This window comes from Theropithecus gelada, chromosome 15 (genome assembly GCF_003255815.1).
Source record: "Theropithecus gelada isolate Dixy chromosome 15, Tgel_1.0, whole genome shotgun sequence".
NCBI classification, from domain to species: Eukaryota; Metazoa; Chordata; class Mammalia; order Primates; family Cercopithecidae; genus Theropithecus; species Theropithecus gelada.
In genome coordinates this window covers 79,480,212-79,493,674 of record NC_037683.1, presented here as the reverse complement: position 1 = coordinate 79,493,674, position 13,463 = coordinate 79,480,212, and the positions used below count along the sequence as shown (strand labels likewise).

At 40.2% G+C, this 13,463-nt stretch overlaps 1 non-coding gene across 1 annotated transcript; it reads left to right on the top strand.

Annotated features, from left to right (window-relative positions):
- The first annotated feature begins 8,196 nt into the window (after positions 1 to 8,196).
- LOC112608832 lies at positions 8,197 to 8,303 on the top strand. The gene has a single exon (XR_003116106.1). It is a non-coding gene; the product is annotated as a U6 spliceosomal RNA (small nuclear RNA).
- Positions 8,304 to 13,463: the final 5,160 nt, after the last annotated feature.

The following is a 13,463-nucleotide window of genomic DNA, read 5'->3' as shown; positions in this document are numbered from 1 at the left end:
TGAGCAGCAATCCTACATACCTCTGGTGCTTTTCTTAAGCCTTCCTCAGGCAAGGAGGCAAGTGCAGATCCTGGAATATCTGTAGAGGGGTGCATCTGGCCCTGAACAACCCCAGTAGCTGAGTAGCAACCTCACTCAGCCCCAGTGCTCTCATTAAATCATCCCTAGGCTAGGAGGCAAGCGCAGATTAGTGACTATCTGTGGAGGGAAGCTTCTTGCTTTACCCAAGCTCTGGCCCAGCACATCCCAAGTGGCCAAGGGACAACACCATCAAGCTTCATTGCTCTCTTTAAGCCTTCCCCAGACAGGGAACCATGTGCGGGACCTGGAATATCTGCAGAGGAAATCATCTGACCCCACATAGTTTCAGCAGCTACATAGTGCCCCAGCAAGTATTGGCACACTGCTTTAGACTTCCCCAGGCCAGAAGGCAAGTACAGGTCAGCAATTATCCGCAAAGAAAAGTATCTGATCTTGTCCAACTCCAGCTGCAAGCAGTAACCACACAAAGCCACAGTGTTCTGCTTAAAGCTTCTCCAGGCCAGGAGACAAGTACGCATATATATGCACATCTGTGGAGCAAAGCCTCCGGCCCAGTACCTCCCAAGTGGCTGAGCAGTAATTTTTTTTGTCTTTTTATTTAGTTGTCTATGTACTCATCACTAATCTCTACTCTTAAGCAGTAGTCTAAATCTACTCTTGATACATTCAGACACATAAGATACTAATTTCATCTTCTTGAGTAAACATTCCCTAGAGACTTCCAACTCTTTCAATCTGGACAGATTGTCCTTACTGCTCAATTGTCCTTTCAGGAGCTCTCTTTACCATTACCCAGTAAATTCTATTTTCCCTCAATCCTGTATGAATCTTCTGTTTCCTAATCTTGTGTTCCTCGTTTTGGTGGAGTACATCTTCCATTAATTTTCTGAGAAAAAGGGCAATTAGGTACGTATTTTGAGACCTTGAATGTCTAAAAATATTTTGAACCTAACCTCATATTTGATTCATAGTTTGAGAGGGCAAATAATTTATAGGTTATTAAAATTTATTTTTCAAATATTTGTGGCATTTTTCCTTTGTGTTCAATTCCTATAAAGGCTCATATATTTTTGTTTCATTCTTACTCCTAAGGAGTAACACTTTGGGTTCCAACAGAAAATCTGGAGTGATTACTGCAATCTCTCATCTTTGGTGAACTATAACTTTTGTCTCTTGTGACCACACGAAACTGCTAAAAACTCTACACAGCTTCTCAGCCTCTCAGCTACTTATATGTACTTTTTTCAACCTTTTAGCTACTATTTTCTTTTTTATCCCTTTTTTTTAAATTACACTTTAAGTTCTGGGATTCATATGCAGAATGTGCAGGTTTGTTACATAGGTATACATGTGCCATGGTGGTTTGCTGCACCCATCAACCTGTCATCTACATTAGGTATTTATCCTAATGTTATCCTCCCTTAGCCTCTCACCCTCTAACAGGCCCCAGTGTGTGATTTTCCCCTCCCTATGTATGTGTGTTCTCATTGTTCCACTCCCACTTATGAGCGAGAACATGTAGTGTTTGGTTTTCTGTTCCTATATTAGTTTGCTGAGAATGATGGTTTCTAGCTTCATCCATGTCCCTGCAAAGAATATCAACTCATCCTTTTTTTATGGCTGCATAGTATTCCATGGTGTATATGTGCCACAGTTTCTTTACCTATCTAACATTGATGGGCATTTGGGTTGGTTCCAAATCTTTGCTATTGTGGATAGTACTGCAATAAACATGCATGTGCATGTGTCTTTATAGTAGAATGATTCATAATCCTTTGGGTATACACCCAGTAATGGGATGCTGGGTCAAATGGTATTTCTGGTTCTAGATCTTAGAGGAATTGCCACACTGTCTTCCACAATGGTTGAACTAATTTACACTCCCAACAGCGTAAAAGCATTCCTATTTCTCCACATCCTCTCCAGCATCTGTTTCCTGACATTTTAATTATCGCCTTCTAACTGGCATGAGATGGTATCTCATTGTGGTTGTGATTTGCATTTCTCTAATGACCAGTGGTGATGAGCTTTTTTTCATGTGTTTGTTGGCTGCATAAATGTCTTCTTTTGAAGAGTGTCAGTTCATATCCTTCGCCCACCCTGTGATGGGGTTGTTTTTGTTTTTGTTTTGTTTTTTGTAAATTTAAGTTCTCTGTAGATTCTTGATATTAGCTCTTTGTCAGATGGATAGATTGCAAAATTTTTCTCCCATTCTATAGGTTGACTTGGATGATACTCTTTTTTGCTGTGCAGAAATTCTCTAGTTTAATTAGATCCCATCTGTCAATTTTGACTTTTGTTGCCATTGCTTTTGCTGTTTTAGTTATGAAGTCTTTGCCCATGCCTATGTCCTGAATAGAATTGCCTAGGTTTTCTTCTAGGGTTTTTATGGTTTTAGGTATTATGTTTAAATATTTAATCCATTTTGAATTAATATTTGTATAAGGTATAAGTAAGGGGTCCAGTTTCAGTTTTCTGCATATGGCTAACCAGTTTTCCCAATACCATTTTATTAAATAGGGAATCTTTTCCCCATGGCTTGCTTTTGTCAGGTTTGTCAAAGATCAAATGGTCGTAGATGTGTGGTGTTATTTCTGAGGCCGCTTTTCTGTTCCATTGGTCTATATATCTGTTTTGGTACCAGTACCATGCTATTTTGGTTACTGTAGCCTTGTAGTATAGTTTGAAGTCAGGTAGCATGATGCCTCCAGTTTTGTTCTTTCTGCTTATGATTGTCTTGGCTATATGGACTCTTTTTTGGTTCCATATGAAATTTAAAGTAGATTTTTCTAATTCTGCGAAGAAAGTCAATGGTAGCTTGACAGGAATAGCATTCAATCTATAAATTACTTTGGTCAGTATGTACATTTTCACAGTATTGATTCTTCCTATCCATCAGCATGGAATATTTTTCCATTTGTTTTTGTCCTCTCTTAATTCCTTGAGCAGGGGTTTGTAGTTCTCCTTCACATCTGTCACATCCCTTGCAAGTTGCATTCCTAAGTATTTTATTCTCTTTGTAGCAATTGTGAATGGGAGTTTGCTCATGATTTGGCTCTTTGTTTGTCTATTATTGGTGTGTAGGAATGCTTGTGATTTTTGCACATTGATTTTGTATCCTGAGATTTGCTGAAGTTGCTTATCAGCTTAAGGAGATTTTGGGCTGAGATGGTGAGATTTTCTAAAAATACAATCATGTCATCTGCAAACAGAGACAATTTGGCTTCCTCTCTTCCTATTTGAATACCTTTCTTTCTTTCTCTTGCCTGATTGCCCTGGCCAGAACTTCCAATACTATGTTGAGTAGGAGTGGTACTCAACCTCATCTCATGCCAGTTTTCAAAGGGAATGTTTCCAGGTTTTGCCCATTCAATATGATATTGGCTGTGGGTTTGTCATAAATAGCTCTTATTATTTTGAGATATATTCCATCAACACCTAGTTTATTGAGTGTTTATAGCATGAAGGAGTGTTAAATTTTATCAAAAAGCTTTACTGCATCTATTGAGATAATCACGTGGTTTTTGCCAGTGGCTCTGTTTACGTGATGGATTACATTTATTGATTTGCATATGTTGAACCAGCCTTGCATCCCATGCACGAAGCCAACTTGATCATGGTAGATAAGTTTGTTAATGTGCTGCCGGATTCGGTTTGCCAGTATTTTACTGAGGATTTTTGCATTGATGTTTGTCAGGGATATTGGCCTGAAATTTAGTTGCTGTTGTTGTTGTGTCTCTGCCAAGTTTTGGTATCAGGATGATGCTGGCCTCATAAAATGAGATAGAGAGGATTCCCTCTTTTTCTATTGTTTGGAATAGAAGAAATGGTACCAGCTCCTCTTTGTACCTCTGGTAGAATTTGGCTGTGAATCCATCTAGTCCTGGGCTTTTTTTGGTTGGTAGGATATTAATTACTGTCTCAATTTCAGAACTTGTTATTGGTCTTTTCGGGGATTCAACTTCTTCCTGGCTTAGTCTTGGGAGGGTGTATGTGTCCAGGAATTTACCCATTTCTTCTAGATTTTCTAGTTTATTTGCATAGAGGTATTTATAGTATTCTCTGATGGTAGTTTGTATTTCTGTGGGATCAGTGGTGATATTCCCTTTATCAATTTTTTATTGTGTCTATTTGATTCTTCTTTCTTTTCTTCTTTATTATTCTGGCTAGTGGTCTATATACTTTGTTAATGTTTTCAAAAACCCAGTTTCTGGATTCATTGATATTTTAAGGGATTTTCATGTCTCTATCTCCTTCAATTCTGCTCTGATCTTAGTTATTTCTTGTCTTCTGCTAGCTTTTGAATTTGTTTGCTCTTGCTTCTCTAGTTTTTTTTTTTTTTTTTTTTTTTTGAGATGGAGTCTCGCTCTGTCAACCAGGCTGGAGTGCAGTGGTGTGAATTTGGCTCACTGCAAGCTCTGCCTCCCGGGTTCACATCATTCTCCTACCTCAGCCTCCTGAGTAGGTGGGACAACAGGCACCTGTCATCATGTCTGGCTAAATTTTTTTTTTTTTTTTTGTATCTTTTAGTATAGACAGGGTTTCACCGTGTTAGCCAGGATGGTCTCTATCTCCTCACCTCATGATCTGCCTGCCTCAGCCTCCCAAAGTGCTGGGATTACAGGCAGGAGCCACCGTACCCAGCCTTCTCTAGTTCTTTTAATTGTGAGGTTAGGGTGTCAAAAAAATAGATCTTTTCTGCTTTCTCTTTTGGGCATTTAGTGCTATAAATTTCCCTCTAAACACTGCTTTAGCTGTGTTCCAGAGATGCTGGTACATTTTGTCTTTGTTCTCATTGGTTTCAAAGAACTTATTTATTTCTGCCTTAAATTCGTTATGTACCCAGTAGTCATTCAGGAACAGGTTGTTCCAGTTTTATGTAGTTGTGTCGTTTTGAGTGAGTTTCTTAATCCTGAGTTCTAATTTGATTGCACTGTGGTCTGAGAGACTCTTTGTTATGATTTTCATTCTTTTGCATTTGCTGAGGAGTGTTTTACTTCCAATTATGTGGTTAGTTTTAGAATAAGTGTGATGTGGTGCTGAGAAGAATGTATATTCTGTTGATTTGGGTTGGAGAGTTCTATAGATGTCTATTAGGTCTGCTTGGTCCAGAGCTGAGTTTAAGTCATGAATATCCTTGTTAATTTTCTGTGTCATTGATCTGTCCGATATTGACAGTGGGGTGTTAAAGTTTCCCACTATGATTGTGTGGGAGTCTAAGTCTCTTTGCAGGTCTCTAAGAACTTGCTTTATGAATCTGGATGCTCCTGTACTGGGTGCATATATATTTAGGATAGTTAGCTCTTCTTGTTACATTGATCCCTTTACCATTATATAATGCCCTTCTTTGTCTTTTTTGATCTTTGTTGATTTAAAGTCTGTTTTATCAGACTAGGATTGCAACCCCTGCTTTTTTTTCTTTCCATTTGCTTGCTAAATCTTCCTCTATCCCTTTACTTCGAGCTTATGTATGTTTTTGCATGTGAGATGGGTCTCCTGAATATAGCAAACCAAAGGGTCTTAACTCTTTATCCAATTTGCCAGTCTGTGCCTTTTAATGGGGGCATTTAGTGCATTTACATTTAAGATTAATATTGTTGTGTGTGAATTTGATCCTGCCATTATGGTGCTAGCTGGTTATTTTGGCCATTAACTGATGTAGTTTCTTCATAGTGTCAATGGTCTTTACATTTTGGTTTGTTTTTGCAGTGGCTGGGGGGGGGGGGTACCGGTTTTTCCTTTCTATATTTAGTACTTCCTTCAGAAGCTCTTGTAAGGCAGGCCTAGTGGTGACAAAATCTCTCAGCATTTGCTTGTCTATAAAGGCTTTTATTTCCCTTCACTTATGAAGCTTACTTTGGCTGGATATGAAATTCTGGGTTGAAAATTGTTTTCTTTAAGAATGTTGAATATTGGCCCCCACTCTCTTCTGGCCTGAGGGTTTCTGCAGAGAGATCCACTGTTAGTCTGATGGGCTTCCCTTTGTGGGTAACTCAACCTTTCTCCCTGGCTACCGATAACATTTTTTCCTTCATTTCAACCTTTGTGAATCTGATGATTATGTCTTAGGGTTGCTTTTCACGAGGAGTATCTTTGTGGCATTCTCTGTATTTCCTGAATTTGAATATTGGCCTGTCTTGCTAGGTTGGGGAAGTTCTCCTGGATAACATCCTGAAGAGTGTTTTCCAACTTGCTTCCATTCTCCCCATTACTTTCAGATACACCAGTCGATTGTAGGTTTTTGTTCTTTTCACATAGTCCCATATTTCTTGGAAGCTTTGTTCATTTCATTCTTTTTTCTCTAATCTGGTCTTCATATTTTAAATTGATCTTCAGTCTCTGGTATCATTTCTTCTGTTTGATTGATTTGGCTATTGATACTTGCGTATGCTTCATGAAGTTTTTGTGCTGTGTTTTTCAGCTCCATCAGGTCATTTATGTCCTTTTCTAAACTGGTTATTCTAGTTAGCAATTCCTCTAACCTTTTATCAAGATTGTTAGTTTACTTGCATTAGGTTACAACATACTCCTTTAGCTCGGAGGAGTTTGTTATTACCCCCCTCCTCAAGCCTATTTCTGTCAATTCATCAAACTCATTCTCTGTCTAATTTTGTTTCCTTGCTGGCAAGGAGTTATGATCCTTTGGAGAAGAAGAGGTATTCTGTTTTTTGGCATTTTCAGGATTTTTGCACTGGCTTTTCCTCATTTTTGTGGATTTATCTACCTTTGGTCTTTTCTCTTGGTGATCTTTGGATGGAGTTTTTGCGTGGTCATCCTATTTGTTGATGTTGATGCTATTACTTTCTATTTGTTAGTTTTTCTTCTAGCAGTCAGGCCCCTCTTTTGCAGGTCTGCTGGAGTTTTCTGGGGGTACACTCCAGACTCTGTTTGCCTGGGTATCACCAGAAGAGGCTGCAGAACAGCAAAGATTACTGCCTGTTCCTTCCTCTGAAAGGTTCGTCCCAGAGGTCACCCATCAGATGCCAGCTGGAGCTCTCCTGTATGAGGTGTCTGTTGACTCCTGCTGGGAGGTGTCTCCCCGTCAGGAGGCATGGGTGTCAGAGACCCACTTGAGGAGGCAGTCTGTCCCTTAGCAGAGTTCGAGCACTGTGCTGGGAGATCCGCTGCTGTCTTCAGAGCTGGCAGGCAGGAATGTTTAAGTCTGCTGAAGCTGCACCCACAGCCACCCTTTCCCCCAGGTGCTCTGTCCCAGGGAGATGGGAGTTTTATCTGTAAGCCCCTGACTGGGGCTACTGCCTTTCTTTCAGAGATGCCCTGCCCAGAGAGGAGGAATCCAGAGAGCATTTTTTTTTTTTTTTTTGATGGAGTCTCACTCTGTTGCCCACACTGGAGTGCAGTGGCGCAATCTCAGCTCACTGCAACCTCTACCTCCCAGGTCCAAGCGATTCTCCCAACTCAGTCTCCCAAGTTGCTGGGATTACAGACACCTGCCATCATACCTGGTTAATTTTTGTATTTTTGTAGAAACGGGGTTTCACCATGTTGGCCAGGCTGGTCTTAAACCCCTGACCTCAGGTGATCTGCCTGCCTCAGCCTCCCAAACTGCTGGAATTATAGGCATGAACCACTGTCCCCAGCTGAGCAGTGATCTTGAGATCTTGCCTAGTCTCAGAGCTTAGCACAGGGCTTTGTCCATCCATAGATTCCAAACAGCAGTATTATCCAGTGAGAGAAGACAATCTGTAACTCTGCTTAGAGGCAATCACAAAACTTAGCTAATAGCTCTCCCTAAATACAGTGTCCAGCTAGTGATCTCATCAGACTCTAGAGCACAGCCAGGGTTTCCATTTGACCTCAAAGCAGTCAGTAGTCCAGCCCAACTAGAGAATCTGACAGCAAGGTGCCTGTCAGGACTTGCCACCAGCTGGGCCATCCAGAATCCCAGCCTAGACTAAATAATGAAGGTCTATTGCTACCAAAGAAAATTAGCAAAGGCTGGAAGAGGCAGCCATTTCTTCAAATGTGTAGACACTAGTGTAAGGTTTACAAAGATTCAGAGAAATATGACACCAAAAAAAGAAACTAATAAATCTCTAACAATGGACCCTGAATGAATGGAGATCTACAAAATGACTGACAAGGAATTTAGAATGATTATCTTAAAGAAGTTTGGTGAACTAAAAGAAAATATTGGTGCTCGCTTCGGCAGCACATATACTAAAATTGGAACGATACAGAGAAGATTAGCATGGCCCCTGCGCAAGGATGACACGCAAATTCGTGAAGCGTTCCATATTTTTATGCTTTGTTTTGGTCATTAAAAATTAAAAAGGAAAAAAAAAAAAAAAAGAAAATATTGATAGAAAATTAAATCTAATTTGAAAAACAATTTATGAAGAAAAGTGAGAAGTTTGAAAAAGAAATAAAAATCATTTTAAAAAATCAAATAGAATGCTAGAGATAAAAAGTACAATAACTGAACTAAAAAAAATTGAAAGAAGCTTCAACAGCAGACATGATCCAGCAGAAGACATTATTGTGAGTTTGAAGACAGGTCACTTGAAATTATATAATCAGAAAAGCAGAAAGAATGAAAAAAAGAAAGCCTTCATGAATTATGGGTCACCATGAAAAGAATGAATATTTGCTTAAGATTTTCAGAAGAAGAAAAGAGAAAACAGGGCCCAGAAAGCATATTTAAGTAAAAAGTGGCTGAAATTTTCCCAAATCTGGGGAAAGATGAAAACATTCAGGTATAGGAAGCTCAGAGGTCTCTAATCAAATTCAACCCAAAGGGAAGTTCACCAAGACACATCATAATTAAATGATCAAAAATCAAAAACAAAAAAATTCTGAAAGCAATACGAGATAAGAAAAATATCAGATTCAAGGGAGTCCCAATACACCTATCAGCAGATTTCTCAGCAGAAATCTTGCAAGTCAGGAGAGAGTGGGATGACATATACAAAGGGCAGAAGGAAAAACATGCCAACTAAGATTACTTTGCCTGGAAAAGCTGTCCTTCAAAAATGAGGAAGAAATAAAAACTTTCCCATATAAACTGAAACGATGTCAGTTCATCAGCACCAGACCTGTCTTATGGGAATAGTTAGAGGGATTCCTTTAGCCTGAAACAAAAGTCCAAAGTGATTTTCAGAACACTAGTACTGTAAGGGTGATATATGAATAATTTTTATCCCTATTACCAGTGTTGAAAAACAAAACTATCAAAAACAACAGTAGCTACAATAAATGGTTAAAATATACAAATTATAAAAATATATACATATTGACACATCATAAAAGCGGGGGAGGGAGTAAAAGTGTAGCATTTTTGTATGATTACAGTTAAGCTGTTATCAGCCTTACATAACCTGTAATAATAAGTATAATATATTTTCCGGATGCCTAATTGTAAACACAAAGCAAAAACCTGTAGTAGTTGCACTAAATATAAAAGGAAAGTGTTCAAAGTGTAGCACCACAGAAAATAATCAAACGACAAGGGAAGACAGCAAGAGGGAAAAGAGAAACAAAAGATCCACCAAACAACCAGAAAACAAATTACAAAATGGCAGTAACAAGGTGTTACCTATCAATAACTACCTTGAATGTAAATAGATTAAATTTTCCAATAAATTAAAATTTCCAAATTTTCCATAGAGTGGCTGAATGAATAAAAAGAAAGAAACAACTACATATATATTGCATACAAGAGACTCACTTTACTAGTAAGAACACACATAGTCTGGAAGTGAAGGGATGAAAAAAGATATTCCAATACAAATGGAAACCAAAACAGGGCAAGGGTAGCTATACTTATATAAGACTGATGCTTATATCGGACCAAATAGATTCTAAGTAAAAAACAGTAAAAAGGGACAAAGAATGCCATTATGTAATGGTAAAGGGAAAATTTCACCAGGAAGACATAAAAACTGTAAATATATATGTACCCAACATTGGAATACCTAAATATATAGAGAAATTATTAAATTATCTGAAGGTAGAGATAGGCCACAATGCAATAATAGTAGGGTATCTCAGTACCCCACCCCCAACAATTGACGGATTATCTAGACAGAAAATAAGGAAACATTAGACTTGAAGTTTATCAGATTTGATAAATGCCCTCAAGGCAGAAGCAACTTCCTCATTTCTCTTGCATCTCTCTCAGTTCTGGGCTCCGAGCTTCCCTTAGATTTGGTCCTGATAATTATTTTTCCTTTCCTCCTTCAAATATTTTCGAAAGATGTTTTCTATATTTGATCATTCATTTTTAGTTCTCAGCATTAGAAAGGTTAGTACAGATACCAGAAAAAGTCAAATGTATTACCAGAAAAAGGAGTCTCACTTTAACTCTTGAATGGTAATGATGGCAGTAGGGGGCCATCTGCAGCAGCTGCTGCCATCACGCCTGCAGCAGCAAGGGGGCGTGGCCAGGGCTGCATACCTCATGGAGCTGATGGGAGCTGGGCACAAGTGGGAGCCCCGCCCCTTCCAAGTTGGGGTGGGATGTCCCCTGGGGCCGCTGCAGTCACCCAAACCATGGCTGCAGAGCCGGACCTCCCACTCCAGGGAGCAGGCAAGAGCCCTGCCCTCTGAGCGGGGCTGCAGTTGTCCAAGTCATGGCTGCAGGTCCAAGTCTCGCTGTGCTATTGGGGGACCAGGAGCAGGAAGGAGCCCTGCCTCTCCAGGTGCAGATGCAGCTCCCCAAACTATGGCTGCAGACCTGGACATCCTTGCACTTTTGGGGGCCCAGAAGGCCCCCGTACCCTTGCAGGCTCAGAGGTGCCTGCTCCCACTGCCTGGCTTCTCCCTGCTGTCAGTACCTGCTCCATCGGAGCAAAGTCTGGCTCAGCCCAGGTGCCATGAACAGCAGCGAGAGGCAGACAGATTCCTGGATAGAAGGGGGCAGGTCCCCATGAGTCCCCCACCTTCAGGCCAGGGAGGGCCTGAAGGCTGGGGGCTGGGCTGCGTGTCCTACCAACGGAGTGGGAGCTTGTGGTGCCTTTTCTGGACACCGGTGGCTGCCCCTGGACCAATCAGTGCACACTTCCTCCCCTCTGAGGCCCATGTAAGCCCTGGGTTCAGCCAGAACTGAGCAGATGTCAAGATGACCAACAGCAGAGAGGAGCTACCCACTCTAAAGCCTTCTCTCTGCTGAGAGCTTCAGAAGCTTGCAGAGGCGTCGGGACTACCAGCTGCAGAAAGGTGCAGCCCACCCCAGGGCCTCCTCTGTGCTAAGAGCTAAACATTCGTCAGGACACCCTGGCCGTGGAAAGGAACTACTCACTGCGGTCTCCTCTGAACTATTCTATAACTTAATAAAGCTCCTCCTCATCTTGCTCACCCTCCACTTGTCCGAGTGCCTCATTCTTCCTGGTCATAGTACAAGAACTTGGGACCTGTCAAATAGCAGGACTAAAAGAGTTGTAACACAAACAGGGCTGAAACATGCCCTTTCCTCACCATGTTGGGGGCAAAGAGAAGGAGAGAAGAGCTGCGACCCTTTGGGGAGCCCAGACCTAGGAGCTCCCTGAGCCAGGGATGCTACTCTCTTTTTGTAGCCCTGCAGTTCCCAGCATCTCCAAGCTTCCAAGCACCACTGCATTCCCCAGTGCCAACTGGCAAAAATTCTTGCAATGCACCTGGTTCTGCTGCAGCCTCACAGAGAGCCAGTGCCCATGCCTGCACGTGGAGCTGCCCACATGGCAGCAGCCAGTGTGTCTGACCGTGCACAGTGGCTGGACCTCATGCTTGCTCACATACCCCTTGCCACTCTGCCACCTGGTTCACCCTTGGTAGAATGGGATCCAGGCCAGTGGCGTAAGCTGAGTGGGCAGAACGATCCCAGCAGGCCCGAGCAAAGGACGGGCAAAGGCATTGCTGGCCACAGAGGTTTCCGGCCAGAAAAGTAACACCCAAAGATTCTGTAACAGTAATTTAGCTGTTATTCCTTAAAGGTGATTTTTTGTGGTCTTTGAAATCATGGGATAACCATTATTTCCTTTAAAAATGTCAGATATTACTTTAATGTTTGTTTATTATTTATTTATTGAATTATATTGTTGCTATGTCTAGTATATTGAAGTTTTAAGGTTCATTACTGCATTCTATGCTTAGTTGTTCTTAAGATTATCTTTAAAAGTACATTAAAACACAGCTTTAGCTGTATCTCCTTAGTTTTGATGTGTCCACTTTTCATTATAATCCAGTTAAAACATTTTCTAAAATTCACTGATTTTTTTAACCTATGTAATATTTAGAAGCATATTGCTTAATAACAAAAGATTTAGGTACAATAAAGTTATCTTTCATGATTGATTTCTAGCCTACTTTCACTGTGATAAGAAAACATTATTTAAATTGTTAAAATGTGTCAATGCTCACTTCATGGAGAAGCATAAAGTTAAATCTGGTAAACGGTTCATACGTGTTTGAAAATAATATATTCTATGGTTGTTGGATACAGTATTTTATACACGCTCAAGTTTGTTAGACTTGTTGTTCGTATGTTCATTAATCTAAACTAATTTATCTCTGCTTGTTCTATCAGCTATTGAGAAATGTCATGGACAGTTTCTATTGATGGCTGTAACAATCCTCATCTCTTGGTATTCAAGTCCTTCTGTGATCGTCTCCCACTAACTGCGGATTGGATCAGTGACTTGCTTCTAAGGAATAGAATATGGTAAGTGATAGGATGTTAAAAGATTAGGCTATTAAAAGACTCATGCCTTTTGCTGGGCTTTTGCTTGCTCATTTTGATGGACGTCGGCTGCCATACGGTAAGCTTCTTTTTGTGGGGGTTCTTATGGCAAAGAACTGAAAAAGGCTTTTGATCATGAACCAGGGAAAAAATAAGATCCTAACTCCAGTATTATTCAAGGAGCTGAATACTGCAATAACCACATTGGAAGCAGATATTTCCCAAGCTGAGCCTTGAGATAAGATTGCCCTGTGAGAGACCTTAAGTCAGAGGATCCAACTAAGCTACTTCAAGATTCATGATCTACTGAAACTGAGATAATCAGTGTTTATTGTTTTAAGAAGCTATGTCTTGGGACAATTTGTTCTGCAGCAATAGATAATTAATACCAAAGAGATTCAATTATAGAGTTTTTGGTTTCTTATTTCTGTTTTTTTAAATAATTTAATTGTGGTAAATATTCACAGCATAAAATTTCCCATCTTAACCATTTTTAGTGTACAGTTCAGTGGTGTTAGGTACGTTCACATTGTTGTATAACCAATCTCGAGAACTCTTGTTATCTTGCAGAACTGAACTCTATACCCATTAAACAATAATTCTCCAGTACCTTTCCCACCAGCCCCTGGTAACTTTTATCATAGAGATACAAAGAGTTGTATTCACAGATATACAAAGTAGCAATTCTACTTTGTATCTCTAAGAATTTGACTATACTAGGTACCTCTTACAGGTTGAACCATACAAC